Source organism: Athene cunicularia (assembly GCF_003259725.1).
Source record: "Athene cunicularia isolate RWA chromosome 1 unlocalized genomic scaffold, athCun1 chr1_part1, whole genome shotgun sequence".
NCBI lineage: Eukaryota > Metazoa > Chordata > Aves > Strigiformes > Strigidae > Athene > Athene cunicularia.
The window spans coordinates 4,843,965-4,866,106 of record NW_020799091.1 but is presented as its reverse complement, the minus strand read 5'-3'; positions in this window follow the sequence as shown (position 1 = coordinate 4,866,106).

Here is a 22,142-nt window from a genome sequence, read left to right as displayed (position 1 = left end):
GCTGTGTAAATTCCAGACCTTATTTATTAAGGAGATTTGAGAAAAGCCAGTTGATTTAGGATAGAGTGGTGCTTACCTTAAATATTTTGAAAAGGTCCAAAATAACAAGTATAAAAGTTAAGATTTTCAACACCAGTGTTGTCTTTGAGAAACCTATTTGCACCATTTTGAAAGAGTTTGATTTCCAGGGCAGGTGCTGTTTCTGTAAAATCATGTTTCAAAAAATTGTCTAAAATTAAGGACACACACATCCCCCCCCCAAAAAAAAAAAAACAAAAAACCCCAACAAAACAACAAAACTTTAAGAAGAAAATCTGGATCAAATGATTTGGCATTTTGATGTGTTTCTTTTTTCAATTAAAAGCAATAATAACAAATGTGTTTTGTTTTTTTCTTTTACTTCTCTAAGATAATGTATTTGCAATGTCCTTTGCAACGTCCTTTGAAGGAAGATTGTAGAGAATTGTCACTGTCACTGGTTTGCTAAATATTCTACGGAGAGCTTTCCATATCACAGCACAATATGCATCATACTTGGTTTTGTTCTAGAGTAGGAGGATATTTGTTCCTCTTCATAAAAGTGCCTATTTTGCAGGAAAAAAATATTTTACAGGGTTTGCTTATTCTGTAAAGAGATATTGATTCAATGAATGTTTAGATTTGTTTGGTGGTTTTTTGTTTTTTTTTCCCCAAATCACTAGTAGTTTATTTAGTGTTTAATATGACTTATAAGTATTGTCAGATTCTTAAAAGATTTGGCAGAAATCCCAGAACTCCAAGGATCCTTTCTGAACCCAAGTTAACATTCAGTTAAAACCATTCTCTTTTTTTTTTTTTTTTTTTTTTTTTTTTTTTTTAAGCTGTAACAATAAAGATGTAACAATAACCAGAACAACAATGAACCGTGACGTGATTAGCCTGGCACTGAGCCTGGGTGAGTCTACACTACTGAGACGGAGCATTAACTGCCCTGAGCATCGTGCCATGCTGACAATATCCACATAAATTTAAGTCACCTCTTGAGTTCCAGGTGTCCAGAATGCTTCTGCACAGGTCTTTCCTTACCTATGGAATTGTCCATTTCACTCTTTCCAACACTGATTTGCATGTCTAGAGTCTTTAGTAAATGCCAGTCTTTGGATAAGGTCAACCTTATGTATTGTCAGGATTTCAGATAGCCATTGGAACTGTCAGTGTGAGGTTAATGGTTGGACTGGGTGATCTTCAAGGTCTTTTCCAACATAGACAATTCTGTGATTCTGTAAAAGCTCACAATTTTTGTGATTTTGCTCCCAGGACTAGTCCTATTGGGCTGCCTGGTTTTGTGTATCACCTGTTTGGTTAAATGTTTGTGGGTTTGTAGCTTTCTTAGGTGGTTCCTTTTCTGGAGTTTAAAAAAAAAAAAATCTCAGAATGTGCAGGTCTGATTCTGGGTAAGAAGTGAAGTGTTTGATTGCAGCTAAGTCTGATAAAGAATCAAATTAAATTAGCCGTATTTAGCATCTCTGAAAACACTCCACAGAGCTATCCTGTTGGATTTCCAAAACTGTTTTTCAGGGACCAAATTCTTCTTCCTGATGGAAAATACTCATTAATGTCACTGTAGATCTGAACTAAGATAATACTGAGTGATTTTACTGAGATAATATAATATTTATTGAGTATTTAAGAATAATACATTTTTTTAAGAAGAGAGGTGTAGGGGGTTTTAAGGTATTTTTAATATTTTTTTTTCCAGTATTACTGCATTTTGCAAGTCTTGCTACAGTGTGTTTGTCTTGTAGTTTTTGTTCATTAAGGCTGCAAACAGAATGGCTGGAGGCTGTTTGTTCTGTCCACTAGTCTGTAAGTAACAACAGACAGAAAGAAACTCTTCCCTTAACTCAGAAAATATTCCCTGCAGATATGCTGCTACTCTGGACAAGTCTCTGAAGATTTTTCACATCCTACTGTTTATGGCCTGCAGCCACACCACCTTGAGCTGTGATCTTATCACACCTCACAAATAAAGCAGGATACAGTCAGTCCCTGGATGAATGATCTCCAGAACCACTCCAGGGCTGCTAGACCCTGTTGCTGATTACTCATTCTACTTTTTCTTTTGTGTTTTTTCCCCCCCATCAACCCATTCTGGAGACAATGCCCCACTGTGGGATCTAGAAAAGGATCTTTCAATATAGGGATAGTAGAGCTTGACAAACCAAAGCAATTTTAATCCTACAACTTCACTTAAAATGTGTGCGAGCTAACATGACAGCTCACTTCTCCAGGAGAAGGTTGGAGCACATTCCAGTAGAATTACCTGTCAAGTTTGCATGGTCAAATTCATGTGAAAACATTACATTTGAAAAGAAGACAGGAATACATAAGATGGGTAATTGCCACTTTAGTTCATACCAAGGGTGGTTGTTAGTGACATCTTGGACGGCTTCATGTTTTGGTGATTAGCAGCTACAGAAGTAGTCTGGTTTTATTTGTGAGAAACCGGAATAGGATGTAGGTGATCTGGGTTCAAATTCCACATGTGACCTTGGGTATACCTCTTCCCTCTCTGAAGCTCCTTTTCTCCCATAAAACATAAAGATACTGGTATTTCTTGCATTTGTCTTATCCAATCTGACTGTACGTTCTGTTTTTTAGCCTGAGCCAGTACACCACCTTGCTCTGTGGGTCCATCTTCACAGCTGGGATCTGTCAGTACTCCTATAAACCCTGGAATAATAATAGTTCTTATTAAGGACTCCTGTTAAAAATGTGCTTTATCATGGTTAAAGAAATCCTCTTTCAGATTATTAAAATGAAATCCAATTGCCTTCACCTATGGACCATGACATTTGCAGTGGGAACGTTAAGGGCAGAGAAATGTAAAACAGCTATCTTGAAAGTTTGCTGCTTGAAGGCTTCAAGCTGCATTTGTCCCCTCCCCTTACACACTATTTCAGATCCATTGCTTATCGACTGATAGACTTATTGATGAATTATACAGCAGTGATCCAGCCCAGGGAGGTCAGTAGGGTGCAATTACTAGCAGAACAGTCTTGGGTGTGCTTCTGAACTACTCCTCCCTGCACAGCTCTTTCAGTATGCATATCACATCTCCCTGCTTGTAGCAGGCTGATGAGTGTGTGCAGTTAGTGCAGGCACACACATACTTCTGCGCTTTCCCTGAAAGTGGAGCATTAGCAACTGCAGTCAAAAAACACCCTTGCTTCTTCAGCTCTGATCCTAGCAGCAACTGTCTAATTCTGTCTGGAGGAACTAGGAGACAGCACTGGAGGCAAGTTTAAAAAGGACCTAGTGACACCCTGCTGTCACATCTGGTTTCATGATTCTACTTATTATTAGTCCGTTTACAATTACTTTCCTAGTCCCATCAGTAGTGTACGTTCTTGAGAACTGGCTGGCTGGGAAGGAAGGAGCACATTGCTGAAGGTATGTTGCAGTCTTCTTTACGTTATATCTTGTGTTGAATGTTTCTATCTGTGCATCTTACTTGCAGACATTCCTGGTCTCTGCAGTTTTCCACTGAGAGCTGCCGGAGCAGGGCTTTAGCAAATCATAGCAATAGAAATAAATGGACAGGTACCTTCCCCCCCCCACCCCCCCTCTCCTCAGTTAACCATGCAGATTGTTTGTTAAGGGCTAAAATTGTATGACTGGATTAAACTTTCAGAGAAGGTGACAACTCTGACTGCATTTCATATCACAAGCAAATAGACTGCTGTTTTGTTTTTTTTTTTTCTATCAGGGCAAAATTTCCATTCATGGGCTGTTTAACTGTGGACATGGAACATTGCTTTCAAATTGATGTGTTTATTAAATACGGTCTGTGCATGCACTGCCAGCTGAAATTTGCATACATGTTTTGAAATTTGAAAAAAGAGGCTCTTTCATTAACTTTCAAAATGCTCTGGACTGCAGCACACTTCTTTAAGCGAGCCAGGCGTTTCATTTCACTTAAATTCTTTTACTGGCATGTATTCATCTGGTAAAAAGTCCTTGCCAAATCCAAGAAGTTTGCTGTTATTGCATTTCCATAAATGTAACAGCTGTGAAGTGAATGAATATTCATAGTGTTTGGATTTTTTGCTCCAAAGATTTTTATGATAATTCTGACTTTTCAGGAGGATGGGATATTAGATCAAAGAATTCTGCAGGTTGAGATATTGTGATAAGCAATGTGTAAGTGTTCCCTCAAATAACCAGAATACAGATAAGCATGTACTGCAGTAAATAGCTGACTTTACCTCTTATTTACTTGCAGCCAACTTGATCTGTTGCTTATACTTGTGGATTCTTTTGCTAACAGGTCATCGGCAATGAAAATGAAGGATATACAGTTCAGATACTGCTTTCTCATGGGACATTATTTCCCTAATGCTATACAGTTTCTTCTGAGCGTATCCAAGACATTGCTCGTGTTATGATGATTAAATTTTAACTTGGTACATCCTGTATTTGCACTGGCTGAAAACTTATTTTAGGATGTTGCTAAGGACAGAGAAGCCCACTGCAAGCTCAGTGTAGTTAAGGATGGAAAGTGATTTAACTAATCTCCCCCTAGGAAAATTCCCCTGTTTGTAATTTATCAAAATTGTACAAGCAGCAGAGACGATCCTCCCCTGCAGGTAGAAGTAGAATAGTCTTGAAAATACAGAGGCAGCGTGTGTGCATGTGCATGTGTGTCTAGAGATAATTCATCTAAAAAACTGAAATAATCCTGGCTGCCTGGAGATCTCAATGACTTCTGTATTACTAAAAAATATCCTATTAATGGGTCATACTGCAGATCTCCATAACTACACAGCAGAATAAAACATCCAGACGGGAATTCTGTTGTAGAAAAAACACTTCAGAAACCCTCTTGGTTGTGATTATTTCTTTAAAAATCCTCCCAGTATCTGGGAAGCGCTGGGAGCTGTGGAGTACCTGCCTCTCAAAAGTGTGACAAGTGGAGGTATCTGTGCGTGCTCAAAGTGAATTTCAGCTTCTGAATGTCCAGAGGCGCCTCTTTGGCAGTCTGTCCTCACTCAGGCTGGACCATGCCACTACTGGTGGCAAGGTCAGCCTGGCTGGTGAGATGTGCCTCCTGGCTGCTCCAGCCCTCAGCCTGCCGTGGGCTGTCACTCAGTGTCTCCTTCTTGGGGGATAGGGGAAAAAACTGTCCCTTTCATCCGTCTTCATTTTTAACGACATCTGAATCAGTCTGACGCTTAGATGCAAACTTTCTGTTGTTTGGGGTTTGTTTTTTTCCTTCCCTGTAGTCATAGCGTGCTGAGGCTTGTGATATACAGAGACTGCAGGCATAAAATATGATTAAATACATAAGAGAAAAAACAATTTGATGGGTCAGATTCGGTTTCCGGGGAGAGGAAATCAGACTACCCTCCTGAAATCAGTAGGAAGTTGTTTACATGAACAGAAGTTGTTTACAGGGGTGCAAACTGGTATAAAATCTCACTTTCCCTTGGTGCTGTTTGAATTTCTGTGACCTGAGGACCTGGCTCTGTTCCTTTAAGGCTTGGTTTTATTCCAGGAAAAGTAGCTAAAATGGAGAATTTGTCTTTTTACTCACTAGAAATGAAAACCTGCCTGTTTACAGTGACAACTGCAAGTGTCTGAGGGCAAGCACCTTTTATCTTTCCCCTCACCAAAGCTTAGCAGAAAAAACCCCAACCCACACTTAAAAAACCCACCAAAAAAACCCACCCTTCCAAACCCCATTCCCTTTAAGACATATAAGGTCTCCTCTTCTGCTTTAATGCGTGTCAGGCTCCTTCCCGACCTCCACCACCGCATCAGAGGAGGCGAGAGGTAATTCATTTCGCCCTCCTGGCCACCTCACCTGTGTGCCTCTTCAAAGCAGATTTGTCGATCATATAAAATGCGATCGCTGATGCGTTTCTCTTCTGCCTTGCGAGGCAAAGCCGGCATCCGGAGCCTCAGACGTGTTTTGTTAAGTTACAGTCTCTCAGCCCTTGCACTACACTTACCAAGCCAACTGGCCCTCTAGTGTTTTGAGGTATTTGATGCAAAGAGGTACCTTTCACTGTTGCTTGTCTTTACCAGAGGTAAAGAGGGGGATTTGAAACAGCTCACAAAAGCTTAGTGGAGTTATTTGAATCTGGAGTGATTGGCAAAGGTGACACAGCACCCACCCTTCTGCCTGAAAAAAAAAAAAAAAAAAAAAAAAAAAAAAAAAAAAAAAAAAAAAAAAAAAAAAAAAGAGCCTGATTTTGTGTACTTTTAGAGTGCCAGCGCTTCTATGATTACAGCTGCCTTATGGCTGTGAGTCTGTCAGAGGCTACGGACATACAAACAGCTGCAGAGTTGTTGTAGAAAACAGTTATCTGTTTCCACACTTTAACAGGGATTTCTGAAAGCATCTTCTATCACACACATGCTGCAACGCTGGAGTACTATACAGGTTTTTCAGCTCTCATGAATGATAGCTGAAAATGAAGATGAAGGGAAAAAAATGCCATGAAGCTTCAATATTGTAGCAAACTAGGATCCAGATGGCAAGCCTTTTTACAGCAATACGCTGGATTAACTTTAAGACTCCCCTGGCTACTACTCTCCTGTTTAATTTGTCTTTCCTTAATGCTATTTCGGTGTGATGCTTTTTTTGCAAGGTAATGCCATAAAAACGTGTGGTTTCAGGCATAGTCTGCTGTCAGAACTTCCTTCCATCTCCGTTAACTCCTTCAGAGCTAATTAACTAATTATATGATCAGTAGCATAAATTTGAACTTTAAGAGGACCAGGGAATATTCCACATGCATTCACAGTGCCATGAAAATTCCAAAGCCAAGATGATTTAAATACAAAGAAAGAGAATTAACCTGTTGGAGGGAGAACAGGTTTTCACTGTTCTGGACTATATATCTAGTCAGAAAATGTTTTTGGCAGTGCAGCTGCAATAATGGCTGAAATTCTCCACAGGGGAGCTTCAAACCCTGGGTTGGTGCTGTCCGCATGACAACCTTTCCTGAGGATGGGTGTCAGGTAGTTGTGTTTCTCCCTCTAACTTGCAGATCCAGTCCTATCTTCTCGTAAACTGCCATTGGTGCTTGAATTTGTTCTTCTATCCTTGTGCAGCCACAGCAAGGATCATCCCTGTCCTCATCATCTTCAGAGAGCTGGTCGGTGAGACACCCAGTGGTGGCAGTGAGCACCTATGAGCCGGCTAGTGGGACCTCCTGGGTGCCCTCCTACAAACTGGGAGGGTAAATAAGAGTGCCACCCCATGATCTTAATAATTTATCAGGAATCTTCACCTCCTGTCTGCCCTAGATAGCAAAAGTGCTGCCATCCATCAGCAATGAGTGTCAATCTGTACTCAACCTTGCGATGCCTCTGTGAGATGGAGACTTGGACGCTTGTATTTAGGAAGAAATATATCTGCTGCATAGTCTAAGGAAACACTGCAGCAGCTACTAGTTCCTATCACATCCCGACACTAGCCACAATACTATCCTTTAGCAAGTAAAAGTTCTGCTGCTTTCTCAGCAAAAGTCTTATCAGAAAGTCACCCTCAGACAACATGATGCTTATGACTCCCTCCTTTACTCTCAAGTTCTGTCACTACCTGATGCACATTGAATGCAAATGATTAAAAAGAAACATTATTTAAGTAAAGTATCTCCAGAACATCTCTTGATCATTTTGGCCTAGGCTATACCACATTGCAAGTGGGTTTATAACCTGTATGCATATGCGAATGGACATAATCTAATAACTCCTTCATCTCACATGATGGTATATCCAATGGGAATTAATTAAACACATCCAAGTCCCAGACTGTGATGCAGTTCATCTGCCATCTAGCACTGTCTAAGCTGATGACTAAAATTATTGTAGGTCTCCCTGCTTAACCTGAAAGTTCCTTTATGATAGAGTAAGTTTTAACCAGAAGCCAAATGTGGCTTTCAGCTCCAGATTAATCCTAAAAGTAAACATCTGTCTAATCAGCTAATTAGTTTTCTAGGCTCTTCTGATTGTATTGACCAGATCATTATTGGCTAGAATGGGAGCTTAGTCTTCTAGTGCAAGGTAAACATGGGGACTGTATAATGCAGGACCTATGGGGGATGTGGGTCCTTCTGCAGTGGAAACTTGATGGCACAGAGAGCATCCTGCAGCATCTTAGGTAACACTGGATTCTACATTAAGCAACAGAAATGAGCCCTAATGGTCAATCACATAAAAATGGAGTGAGTAGCTGCTGCCACCAGCTGCCACTTGCAAAGACTGAGCCTTTCTCTGTTAGGCATGAAGACCATCTTAGGCTGAATACACCTTCCCTTTGGCCCATGTTAGAAAGGTTATCTCTCTCCACTGGCTTAAAAGTAGTCATAGTACTTTAGATGGGATCAATGCTTAACATTCAGGTAGGTCTATATCTAAACTAAGTATCCACGTTAGGATTGTCACAGAAAATGCTCAAAACCCACCTGGCTTTTGAACCTAAATACTTATGAATGAATGCCTGAAGTGAGAGCTAGGGTAAAGACCCTCTGCTTGGATACACTCCAAGGGCTTTACAGGTGACAAAGGATTTAGGGCATCACAAGCTGTTTTACATTTTAAAATAATACCCTGAAGAAATAAACACAGAACTATGTCCCAGGGATCCCCTGAGGAACAGTAGCTCTTAACTGATTGAAAGATTTTTTATTTTTTTTTCTGTCCTGTTGGAACTACTCCGGTTTACCAGTTCTCATGCCCAGAAAGGATGACTGGATACCACCAGTTATTAATCATTTGCCATTAAAAAAATAAACCCAAACAAACAAACAAACAAAAAACCCCCTCAGTATAAAAATAAAACAATAAGCAACCCCATTCGTCATAAAAATGTGAAATTCTGACTCCCATCAGCTGATAATTTGACACTGGAATGGTGAGTACTTTCCTTTTTGTCTCCTGTGCTATGGACTATCAACCTGTGCAAACCAATAATTAACTGTAATGGATGTTGTTGGGGGTAAGGACGAATAGTTCATTGCAGTGAAATACTTTTTTTTTTTTTTTTTTTTTTTTTTTTTTTTTTTCTTTAAAGTTACTAAGCAGAGCTATGGCAGTGTGAATAATGCAAGAGGTGATTTCCTTTCAGGAAGGCTACTAGCAAACATTTCCACTAGTTGGAGATTTGGACTTGGCAAGAGAGTGGTATTTACATTGTTTTGGTGATACAGAAAGCGGTTAGGGAACAATTATGTGATTCACTCATATTCTAAGACTCTGGAGAAATGCCACTATCCAATTAAATAAAAGGAATTAAATAAATAATGAGAAAGTGTAAAATTAATCTAGTTTCAGATGCATGGGTAAGTTACCGCATAATTTTAAAAGACCTAATATAAAATGTCGTTCACTTTTATTTTGCAAGATGAATGTTGCTATGGTTTCTCTAAATCCAGGTGATAAAAAAATAATTTCTAAATGCTTTCGATTAAATATTTTAAGTTACTATTTATAAATAAGGCTCTAGTGCTGACTATTTTCCTCCTTAATAAAACCCAAATCCTGCTGTCTGTGAAACGTGATGGAAGATGTATCTGGGCATATCAAAGATGAATAAAGAAAGCTCTGTAATGATTTTTTGATTGTACTGGATTTTTCTAAACAAAATCTCTTATCTCAGAAAGCCATCAAATTCTCACAAGTTGAGAAACATAAATCATAGCAGAATAGGCAGCCTCCTGTTTCATTCACTGAGCTCCATATGCTTATCTACCTCATGCTCCCACATCCCAGGCTCCTAAAACGCTTCAGTCAACATTCCTTCTGAATTGCGATACGTCATGTTAATCAGGCTCTACAGTGTCCCAAAAATGTATGTAAATTAGACTTTTGATGAACCAGAATATTTTGACAGGATTTTTGCATAAATCACACACGCACTCACACACACACGCGCGCACACACACACACACACACACACACACAACCTGTTTAGAGAGGAGGATATTTTTGGACCTCATTTGGTTTTGGAGTAGGTTGTGGCCAGCATGCTGATGCTGCTTGTGAGCAGGAACACATATGTGGCAGTTTGCCAGGTCCCATAGCAAGAAGCAACTCGAATTTTAGTCTCCTGTACCAAGGAGAAAGAAACGTAACTGTTTCCTCTTTCTTTGTCCTCCTTTCCACCCTTTCCCTTTTTTTTTTGGTACCCTGTTGGTTCTCTGGACTGTTTGGTGTCAGTAGTAATGTGAGCATTTTTAGGGATATCATAGGAGAACGTTGTCATCTTACAGTAGATTAATGTTTTTACTTAATCTGTTCTTGCAGCAGAAATAAAACTCAAAAATCACAAGAACTTATTTGAATTTAAAACAATTTAAGTCAAATTTAATTCAGTTTGCTGACTTTCACATTTTTTATCAACCAACCCGTTCCACTGACTAAATAGAAGGCTATTGTTGAGGCTTGTTAGGATGAGTCTTATAACTACTAGCACAGCCTAGCTGAAAATTTTTCCATTTTTGTTCCCTTCTGACCTGTTTTGATATATTTTTGTGTTCCACCTTGTCCTTCAGGTCTATATTCAGACTGTTTACAAGTCTGAATACATCTGTCTCATCTGTCCCTCTTGCTGAAGTGTGTGATGCTGAGAGGGCAAAGCAAGAATGATGTAGGCTTTCTGTCTTCTTCTGACACAAAAACTTAGTGCAGCCTCTTGTAGCTGTGTAGGTAAGGACTATTGGTTGCTAAATGTTTCTACAACTGGGGCCCTGATTGGCACGCTCTGAGGTACGTCCATGAATTCACTCCACCTTCTGTATCTTAGCCAACATAAGAGGAGAAACTATTTCTGTGACTCCGTATTTACATACTTAAAGTCCTTTCTGATATGTCTGACTATGGAGTTGCACACCCCTGAGAGCACATCATACCTCACCAAGAAAGTATAGGACAGTGTCTACTTACCTTTTCCAGTGATGCTGCAGCCTGAAGACCTTATTGCTCTAGCTTCCTCACATCTCATCACCTTTCCCTTTTTTCAAGGTTACTGGGCTTTCATGAGGCTGATGTGGGCTACCTAGGATGGCATCATCTGTACAGCTGGGGCTTAAAAAAACTCCTCTGAAGTTATACAGTATATGTTTTATATATAATGTATCTGCAGTGTGATCCCATGGTTTATAATATATACTATGCACCAACTACAAAAATATACTATAACTCCTTTGTTTATATACAGATATTGCAAAAGAGTTTATTTATAATACTTACAGGGTGCGTGAGGGAATACATACACACACACACACATATATGCAATCATATATACAATTCATGGTTCACAAAATGCACATAACCCACAGTGAAAAGTCAGAAAAAAAAAAAAAAAAAAAGGGAGTAATTTGTCATCTAGGCCAAATCCCACAAAGCATTTTGACTATCAGGTTAAATCTCCCCATGACTACGGAGAGAGACTGCTGTCTTTTTAAAGAGGTATCAGAGCTTTTAAGTATGTGTACTTTTATGGCTAAATATAAACAGAAGAATCCTTCAATAATCATAAATACAGCTGTACAGCTACATTCTCCTAATGATGAAATAGCAGTATATATAGATACACATATATATTCTAATTCACAGTTTGAAGTTCTTAATTCTCAACACCCAAGACTTAGTTTCCTGCCAATTTTATAATTTTTTCCTGTCGTCAATTGCTTTCTAAAATAAGTTTGAATGAGGTGGAATTAAGTTTTAACTTTTAAAAATTAGAAACAGGTGTTTTGTCTATATCTGCTGCCATATCCCTTTCTTTGTGTCTTGTAGCACTGCCTTCTGGAACAAGCTGGTGGATCCTGTTGCTTGTCATTAATTTTGCACTGTCTTCTGGTGGAAGCTGGGGGAGGGGGAAAAGTTGCTAAATATTAGGACAGCAAGACAGTTGAAGACGTTCAAAAATAGGGAAGCTATGCAAACTGAGTAGAAATAGAATAGTATTACTGGTGAGAGCTTTAATAGCAGCCGTGCCATCACTGGCTTAAATGTGTGTTGGGTTTGGGTGCTTTTAATGGCAATAATTAGGTAATCAATATTGTTTCAGAAAGGAAAAATATCCTGCTTAACAACAGAATAACATTGATTAGCTAAGCTAGTACCATTTTAAGGAACATTAAGTAATCAAGACTGTTTCCATGATGACATCCCAAAGAGAGAGAAAATCAGGCAAATCTAGTATTAGATGAAGCTGGGCCTGCATTTACACTGTTGCTGAGGAAATAACGGCTGCTGCGTTTGCCTGGGCGGTCACTGCAATACAAACGTCTGAGGGAGGCACTGGGCCCCTCTCCATTCATTTCAATGAACTTGTATCTTTTCCCAGATATAAACTGGATGTTTTCTGAAGATACATATTTCACTCCACCATTTTCCTTACCCTTACTTTATACACTTGTCAGTTTAAGCTGATATGTTTATTTTTTGGATATCTAAAATAATTAATGAATATACAGAACTTCCACTTAGATAGTGACTGAGAGGACTCAGGGCATGTCACAGGAGATGCCACTCTCCACAGCGCTACTTTGCATCTAAGCGAAGTGAATGGTGGGGTGGAAGATTTTGCAAAGAAACCCTGTCTGCTTGTGGCATGAGGAGGAGCACGGTCCACAAATGCTGTCTGTTAATTTGCTGTTATACCTACTCATGCACCTTGACCTTTTTTTTAATTACATACTCAAACTGATCCAGAGGTACCTAAAGTTTCATATATTTGAGAAACATGAGTTAAAGCTGCAGCTTTTCAAACATTGGAAAGCAAGTGTATGTAGATAAACAGGTTTAATCGTTCTGATAAGAATTCTCAGCAAGAGTTACATTTCTTGGAGGTATGATGCTGTGTCCTTTTCTGTGTGTTATTTCAGGAAATGACACTGCAGCACTGCTTTTGTTAAACCTGGGGGTGGCACAAGGAACAAAGCATTTAACCTATACAAGGTTTTGCACGAGTGGAAGACAGTGAGCTTTTTGGTAAAGAGTATAAAAACTGTGATGATTGATCCTGGGTACTAAAAAATAACAATAATGATTAGAAATAGCTACAAAAGCATGAGCGAAGAACTGATCGTTGTTGAGAATTCTCCAAGCTACTTGAAGCCATGGGTGGATGCTATTAAGCTCATCTCTAGGCATAAGAACAGACAACACGCCTTCTCCCAAGAGTTAACTGATCAGAGACTACATGTTTCATGATGTGTGAGCATGTACTTAAGGCATTCACTCCTGGAGGCAAGTCATTACATATGAATCACAAGTTTCATTGAGGAAAAATGCTTGCAACCTTCAGAGCATTGAGGCAAAGCTTGAAAATACGATCCTTCTGTATGATGAAAACTCAAAATTGGAAACAAAAATGTCAGCTTCAGAATAAAATTAGTTCCATTCAGAACTGGTCTTGTGATAATCAGGGCAAAATAGTGTATAGACTTTTAAATGTTCCGGTTTGACCTTACTGTAATTAGAGCAGGATTGTTGGACAAGTGAGAATCCCTATTAGTTTTGAGGGTATCAGGAAAGCTGCTGCCCCAAAACTGAGTCTGAAAACCATTTTATATAGAGAGGAACAGGCTGTACTTTTCTAGCAGCCAAATTTAGTCAAGAGGTACCACACAGCTTTTATCCATTAGGGCCATGGATTTACTTTAAACTATATGAGACCATTAAACAGAATACAACATTATTCAGTTATAATCTGGAAGAGTAACAAAAGGGAGAAGCTCTGTCTGCATGTGTAGAAAGATAAAGAAGCAATGTCATTTCACTCTGAAAGTGGATGCAGATTATTTTCATGATGGTTTTGTTTTCTATCATCTGTAATAACTAATTGTGCGGCCATCTTTCTACCTGATATCTTCTCAGTCAACTAGTGTTTTGTGTGGGCTGATGGTATGTATAGTCTGAGATTGACAAAGGTGGTAAGAGGTGCAGAGCTTGACTACAAGATGTTGCTGGTTCAAGTGGATAAATCTGACTGATACGATAACATGTAAGATGTTTTGGCATGTACCTGTTCTTACACTTCTTGATAATATTTTATCAAAAAACATTTTCCTGGGTTCAGTACCCTAAAGGATTTGACTTGACGTTGCCCATGAGAGTTCTTATGACAGGTATTAGAGCCTTTTTTTGAAGATCAGGAAACTGGAATTAACTGGAATTGGCTTTCTAATCTGCAGTTCTGCACTGCTGGATTCATTTGCCAGAAGATTGAAAGCGAAATAATGGCCAGAATAGACTGACTTTTACACAAGTGAAACACCCTACAAATTTATTTTATTTTGAGCGAGAATCAGAAAACAGTCCTATCCAAGTAGAAATGATCAATACTCACTTTCTGACATAGTTTGTCTGGTAGACTTGATAGTGTTAAATATTCTGGTAAATTACATGAAGTTGTATGAATTCACATAGATTTCTATTTTTTAAATTATATTTATTTACTTATACTAAATATATATATTTGATATATATATATATATATATTTTATATATTTGTATATTTTAATGATATATTTGTACCCAAGCACAAATACAGGCTGGGTGATGAGTGGATTGAGACCAGCCCTGGAGAGAAGGACTTGGGGGTATTAGTGGATGGAAATGTGACTGTGAGCCAGCAACGTGTGCTAACAGCCCAGTAAGCCAAGCATGTCCTGGGCTGCATTGAGAAGTGTGGCCAGCAGGTCAAGGGAGGGGATTGTCTTCCTCTACTCTGCTCTTGTGAGACCCCCCCTGCAGTGCTGTGTCCAGCTCTGGGGTTCCCAGCATAAGAAGAACATGGACTTGCTTGAGCAGGTCCAGAGGAGGCCACGAAGACGATCAGGGGGGCTGGAGCACCCCCCTGTGAGGACAGGCTGAGAGAGCTGGGGGTGTTCAGCCTGGAGAAGAGAAGGCTCTGGGGAGACCTTACAGCAGCCTTTCAACTTTAAATTTCCCTCCAACTCAAAACATTCTGATTCTATGATGCAATTCTTTTGTATGGCTGGGTATGTCAAATTGTCTCACTCTATATATTACAGCACCTTGCAAAATCCTCAGTTAGTGAGTTGTGGGAATGACAATTTTCCTCAGAATTACTTTATTTTGATCATAGTGATTAAGTTCTGCAACAATCATCAGGGCAACAGATAGGAAAAGGTGTCCTTGTCCAGCATTGGTAAACATAACTGTATTCATGACAAGAGAAATTGTTTACTTACAGAAGAGCATAAAAAGGATAAAATAGGGATTTATGCTACAAATTCCTCTGGTAAAGAATGGGAAGGAGCATTTCCAAGAGTCTCTGTGGGCCCTGAAGTCTACAAATTGCTGTCTTGCAGTGCATAAATTAATCCCCCTGAAAGTTATGTTATTATGAGACTTTCATTTTCCAGGGACAGGGTGCTGTTAACAGTAAGTCTCCATCTTTCTAGATGCAATACCAGCAATGTTTTTGATTAAAAAGTCACTGAATAAGCGCTGCAGTTGTGATTGGTTTTAATGGCAACGAACGTACATCATCTATGGCAATATTGGCCTTGTTAAAATTTTTACTTTGTTTCTATCCTGAATGCATCTATTTCCCAAGTGACCTTTTTTACCTATTTACCTTCTAGACTGAAGATCTATCGATTGTCCAAGTTCTATTTCTCTTATAGGTGCGTATGGCATGTGATCGAGTCTCTCCCTTGTGGTCTGTGTGGTAACCTAACTGGATTGATCTCATCCATTTTTTTTCCCACTGTTTTGCATATTTTCCAGTCCATTCATTCAGTAGTTCTTTTCTGAATCCTTTCCAAGGACATTAGTGTCCGTAACATATGGAGATTAGAACTATTGCCAGAATTACAGCAGGAGTTATAACTTTGACAAACATCGGATTTGGTGTTTTTTTTATCCTGCAGAATATTCCCACCTCTATAATCCTAGGATAGTATAAAGCCTTTTGGTTGTAGAGTTGTACTGGGAAGTTACTCTCAGTTTATTACTGTTTGTCATCCTAAGACTGTTTCAGAATCACAACTTTCAAGACAACATCTGCCATTGCGTTACCACGCTCTGTATTTTTGCCATTGATTTGTGGTTTTAGATTTGGAACACATATGGTTTGCTTACAGGCAAATGGACAGGGATGACCTGTCCTCCTTTATTTACTGCTTCCTAGGCATTTAGACACTAAGAAAATCAGTGCCTTTTGTACATGTGGTTTTATCCTGACTTTTATATATTCCCAAGGCACTGATAAAAAATACAGAGCCAAAAAGAAGTAAAAAATCTCAGTGGGTTTCTACCTGAAATGCACCTGGTTGACAATGATTCTGATTAGGATTGTGTTCTGAATCTTATTATTTAACAAGTTTTTAACCCATTTAATATATGAATGTTAAATCATTCAAGCTTTATCACTCAAGATGACGTGGTCTCAGGTCAAGTGTATTACAGAAATCTATTGCAGCAACCATTATTTTCATCACACAAAGTTGTAAACATAGCAAAGTGTAGCCAATATACTTCAATCTACAAATGTAGAATAACATTAACAGTACTGCATTCTTTCAGTAATTATTGATGGAGTTTTATATTAGCCATTCTACATTTTTGTCTGGGATGTTGTTTTATCTGCAGTTGTATAGGTTTCCTTATTAAAAAAAAAAAAAAAGTTTATTATATATGTTCAAAGGATGACTGTATTGTGGAACATTTTCCAGTCTCCAGAATATATTGGAAGGCTGGCATTTGTGATCCAGATAATTTTTTGGCCATATGCCTTAAGTACTTAGATGAGAATTATCTGGATTTGCTTACCTTAAAATCCTCAGTTTTAGTAACTGTTGCTAAATTTTACTATTAGTTATGGAGTCAATAGAGTTTCACTCACTTAATGTTTTATGGTTACATTATATACTCTCCTTTTCAATATTGAAGTATTTACTGAAAAAATGTCTGTCCTTCTTTATTGTTAGTAATTATTTTATTTTATCCATCTAGTAATTTACCAATACAGTTGATTATATAGCACAGTCTGGAAGGAACTTGTGTTTTAAGCTTTGGATAAAGTATGTGTGTTTCTTGACAGCCAACAGTGCAGCTCTTGTGGTAGCACTAACTACAGCAGAAGAAAAGATTATTTCTCTGACAGCATCAGCTTTAACTTTCAAGCAACATGATTTTTCTTAAACAATAAAATACCGTGCTGATTCCCCCATAGTCTAGCTGTAAATTCCATAATAACAGGGAACTGGCACTCCTCTGTCTTTAACTGGATTGCAAAAACAGTAAGGGATTTTTTCTTAATACACAATTGTTGTTAGTTATTAAGCTGTTATTACTTCTGTTTAAAAAAAATGGTAAAGTGTTTTCTGACTACAGGCAGAACTGGGAGTTGTAGTCTGCATTTCCTTACTGATTCTACCAGTTCTTTGATGTCAAATTATTTTTTTTTATTCAGAACCAAACAGAATTTTTATAATGTTTAATTATCAAAAAAAAAAACCCCAAATGCTTTAAAATTCAGCACAAATATTTGAAGGTAAGGATTTATTAAAGAAATCAATGCTTTCTCACATGCTAATAAGCATGAGAAAGCAGAATATGGAATGAAATAAGCAGGAATCCATGGACTTTCTTCTTGTAGATTAGGTGAATCTCAGAGTGTATAGCCTAGACTGCTGTAGATACTATAGACATTTATGTTATTGCTCTCGTTTGAAATTACAATTGAATGAATTTCAGAAAGAGTAATGTCTCAGTCAATGCTGTTTAAAACACTTTGCTTATCCTTTTATTTTTCCTTCATCTGCTGCTAGACATCCAGTGTCCATCCAACTTGATTTTTTCCTGCTGTGATTTACTTGTGGATCAGGGACAGATGTAACATGGCCCTGCTTTATTTTTTCCTGTTTCCAGTTAAAAAAAAAAATAATTAAAAAGATATATATAAAATCACATGATATTTCTGAAATGGTTTCATCAGTTGGTGGATGCCATGAGACTTCTTAAATAATCAATACCTATGCAAGAGTTGGTGAGTGCCTAATCCCACATGCTGAATTTAGGGCACTAACCTTGTAGCATACAGTGTCACTGAACAAGATATTCAAAATGATAGACTGGGTATATATTTTGAGAGCAGTTACTCTATGTATCTTCTGTTTCATTTGCTTCATGATTTCCCTTGTCTCATACGCTTCTATTGCACATTGTATTGACATGATAAAAGGATTTGTTAAACAACAAAACAGAGGTTAAAAATGTTGGAGAGTAACCTGTAATTTCCATTATTCACAGTTTATATATATTTAAATTTAATTTCATTTTAACAATAAATTAGAAGGGTTAAAATGCTTTTAATGAATGCCCTTTGACGATGTTTGATACTTGTTCAAAACATAAATAACACTGGTAAGTAGCAACTACTCAGTTGAATCTTTTAATTTCCCTTCCTGTGTCCAACTAGAGCAATTCTTTTGTAATTACTAAGTGAATTTGAAGAAGTTAGTAGCAGTTTAATTCTTGAAAATGAGAAAAAATATTTTGGCTCAGAAGAGACCTTAGCTAAATGTGTGTTGAAAGTCTATTTAATATAAATATGTTAGTCAGCACTTTGTAAAAGACATTGCAGAAATATTCTTGGCCCTTTTTTAATTGCTCACATATAAAAGATAGAGTATAGGGTTTGGAGAACATTCTGCCCTTCCTGTGTCAAAGAGTCTCCTACCTAATCAAATATGATTAGTTTCTCTAATGCCTCTTTAGAAGGTTCAGACAGCTATGTCTCACAGTTTTGCAAACCTTCAAAGAAACGGATTTCAGTCAGTTAGATATTTGTTGGAGGGAATCAGAAAAAAAGGATGGACTTTACTGAACTCAGGTAATTTGGCTCGCATTTTGTTTGTGGTGTTCACCTTAACGAATACTTCATGTCTCTCAATAGACTTGAGTTGTCATATGCAAATATTTCTGATAAATCTTTTTGAGAAGGCAAATATTGACCTAGATAGTGTAGAAAAAAAAAAAAACAACCCAAGTTATTAATTAGTCCCTTGTTTGCACATGTAGAAATTATTGCCATCACAAGTGTGATATTTATTTGGACAGTTTAGAATACCAGTAAAGTGCAGGGCTTTTTTTTAATGTTAATAAAATTTAATAACATTATATGAGTGAAAAAATTGCTTTCCATTTTCTTCAATGCTAAACAAAGCTATGTTTTCAGAATAGATGTTGTTATTCGTGGAATCCCCTCCGCCTCTCTTTCTCTCATCTTCTCTTTAAAACATTTGCTTTGAGCCTTCTTTAACATTCTGCTCCACTTTCCACAGGGAAAAAAAAAATAAAAGGAAATTTAGTAATGTAAAAACACATAGTGCAAAAAATTTCACAAGACGATTAAAGATCCAAACTGAATCTTTAAATCCACTCTGGATCTTTAAAGAGCCACGCTGGATCTGGACAATTAAAGATCCACTGATTTTAATTTTAGTCTTTCGATAAACTCAAGAAGACATCTTAATATTTGAACATTGAATGTTTACATGTGAACATCTACAAGTTTTTGTAGGAAAAATACCCAGAGTTTTACTGAGATTGATATCTGATATGTTCTTATGTAGGTCATATAGTAATTTTCATCCTAAACCAATGCTGACCATATTATAGGTCAGAAGCAAAAATTCATGGGGTTTTACTCCTCCATTTTATTGCAGTTTTGAAGTTTGAAAAAGAATCTTAGGATCTCTCTGTAGGAATCAGGAGACAAATTCCCAACTTTCCCTAGAAAATCAGAATACAAGTATTAATCTAGTTTATCAGATCAATAGTCCATCTAGCCTGGCAGTCTCTCTTCGAAAGTGCTAGTAAGAGACACAGTTTAGGAAAAACATATGAAGTCCATTATCTTCACTCTCCACCAGTCATTAGAACAGCGCTATAAGAAGGGAAATCCCTGTCTGTCCCCTTTAATAACTGTTTATGGACCTGATGTTCATTAATGTCTCTATTTTATTTTTGAAACTGTTGGTATTTCCTGCCTTACAATCCTCTGTGGAAACAGATTCCAGAAGTTCACTAAGTACTGTGTAAAAAAGGGGTACTTTCATCTTTTCTAAGCCAGTTTCACAAAGTTGCCCTTGAGCATATGCAGTACCGTGTGGGTGGCGATTAATGGTTCTGCACTCATTTTATACACCACCTTCAGGATGTAGAGCTTGAACACATCTCCCTCAGCTTTCTTCATCTTCTTAAACTGAAGAGTTCAAACTTTTTTAGTTTCTTCTCACAGAGCCATGGTTCTGTCCCCTTTTCCATTTTAGTAGCGCTGGTTCATACCTTCTTTAATGTTGCTCCTGTTCTGTAGAGATCAGCTATGCATGGTAGCTAAGGTTTCATGCAGTTGCAAATCTTTCCAGTTCTCAGTGCCCTTCCCAATGATGCTCAAATATGTTGTCTTTTTTTTAGATGTTGTTTCACAGGGAGCATCATACTTCTAAAGCAGCTGTATATTCCTTGGGAACAGTCCTTTCACACCTCGAAGCAAGGTTATGGTGTGAAAGCAGAAGTTGCTATCTTTCACTCTTATAGCAACAGTCAGCAAAAAGAGGATATGAACTTGATGGAAACTCATTACATGTAATTAAAAATTAAAGCTTTTCCACATTTCATATGCTTTATTAGACAGAAAAGAAAACAAACAATTCGTATTATAAAGTACACAGAAAAATTTCCCATTTTTCCAAGAGTTTTGATGCACAACTTTTTCTTCTTACAAGTTTTAAAAGACCATTTACATAATAAAACCTTTTTTTTTTTTTCTTTTTTTCTTTTTTAGAGATAATTTTCTCTTGTAGTTTAGATACTCTGTAATCCAAACCCACTGCTGTGCTCTCAAATTTCTTTCAACTGCTGTAACTCCCAGAACTCATTGCCCGGGGCTAAAGCCATATATTATATAGTACTGAAACTGATCTTTGTCTTGCTGAGAAGGCTTTATTTTATTTTATTTGACACAATAATATTTATTAACTTCAAAGTTCCTCACAGCATATATAATACTTGAAAAATTGCACCTACAGCACTGGGGAAAGAGCTTTAAGGAGGTTGAACCAAATCCTAGCCTGATCTTTAGAAATCCAGACTCTGTGCTTTGATAGCTCTAGCAAAACTATCTGCTGTTTGGATATCAACCAGGACACACAAGAAAAATGGATGTTGAGTCACGCATAGGGATAAAACTGATGACAATGGTTATTTACAGGCTATGTTACTGCTAGTTGCTTCATACACTCAGGAATCGGTTCTCATATGGCTAAATGATTTAGTGATCTTTAGAAACATTTCTAGACCATCATTTCCCTTAATCACAGCCTGAGTTTCAGTTCAGTTTTGAGATCTAACAAAGGAAATGGCTCTGTGGATGTCAGTTATGAGAAAGTAGATATTAATAATCCTTTGTGGGCAGGTGCCTAACAATAGACATGGTATGAAGGGACACCTTCCTTCTCTGCTGCTCAAGCATCAGGAAAAAAAATATTATGTTAGAAACAACCGAACCCAAGTAGGATCTTGTCTTTAAGTAGAAGTAACTAGGATACCCCCTTAAGTGGAAGAGAAAGTGTGCTTACTGTTGGGGTTTGGTTTCCCCACCGCCCCATAAATTTTCTGCTCCAGGAGTTCCTTCAGTAATTATTCTGGGGGAATAGGGTGTGTGGGGGGGTCATTTTACTGTGGATGATTACTGAATTAAAAAATAATAATCCAGGGACAATTTAAAGCCCCAAATCTGACCACTGAGTGGCAATCGGAGCATACTCTTGAAAAGCCCAGGATTACTTCTCTTGGGCTGAGAAGCATGCAGACATCCAGGTTTCCTGCGTCCTTCTCAAGTGGTCATTGTGACTGATTAGTCTGTAGCTCCTGAATTACAGGTGATTTGTAAAAAGTCCATATGTGTCTGTCCAGGTAGGTGAACTGTTCTGAGACGAAGGTGCTGGTTAGTCCAAAACTGATGCCAAAGAATGAAACATGTCAGCAAGACATAAGGAGGCTGGAGTGCCCAGCACATCTTGAGACCGTCCCACAGATGCAGTTCATCCCCATCCAGCAATGGGGAAGTAGGTTCTTATGAAGATGTTCCATTCAGTACCCCG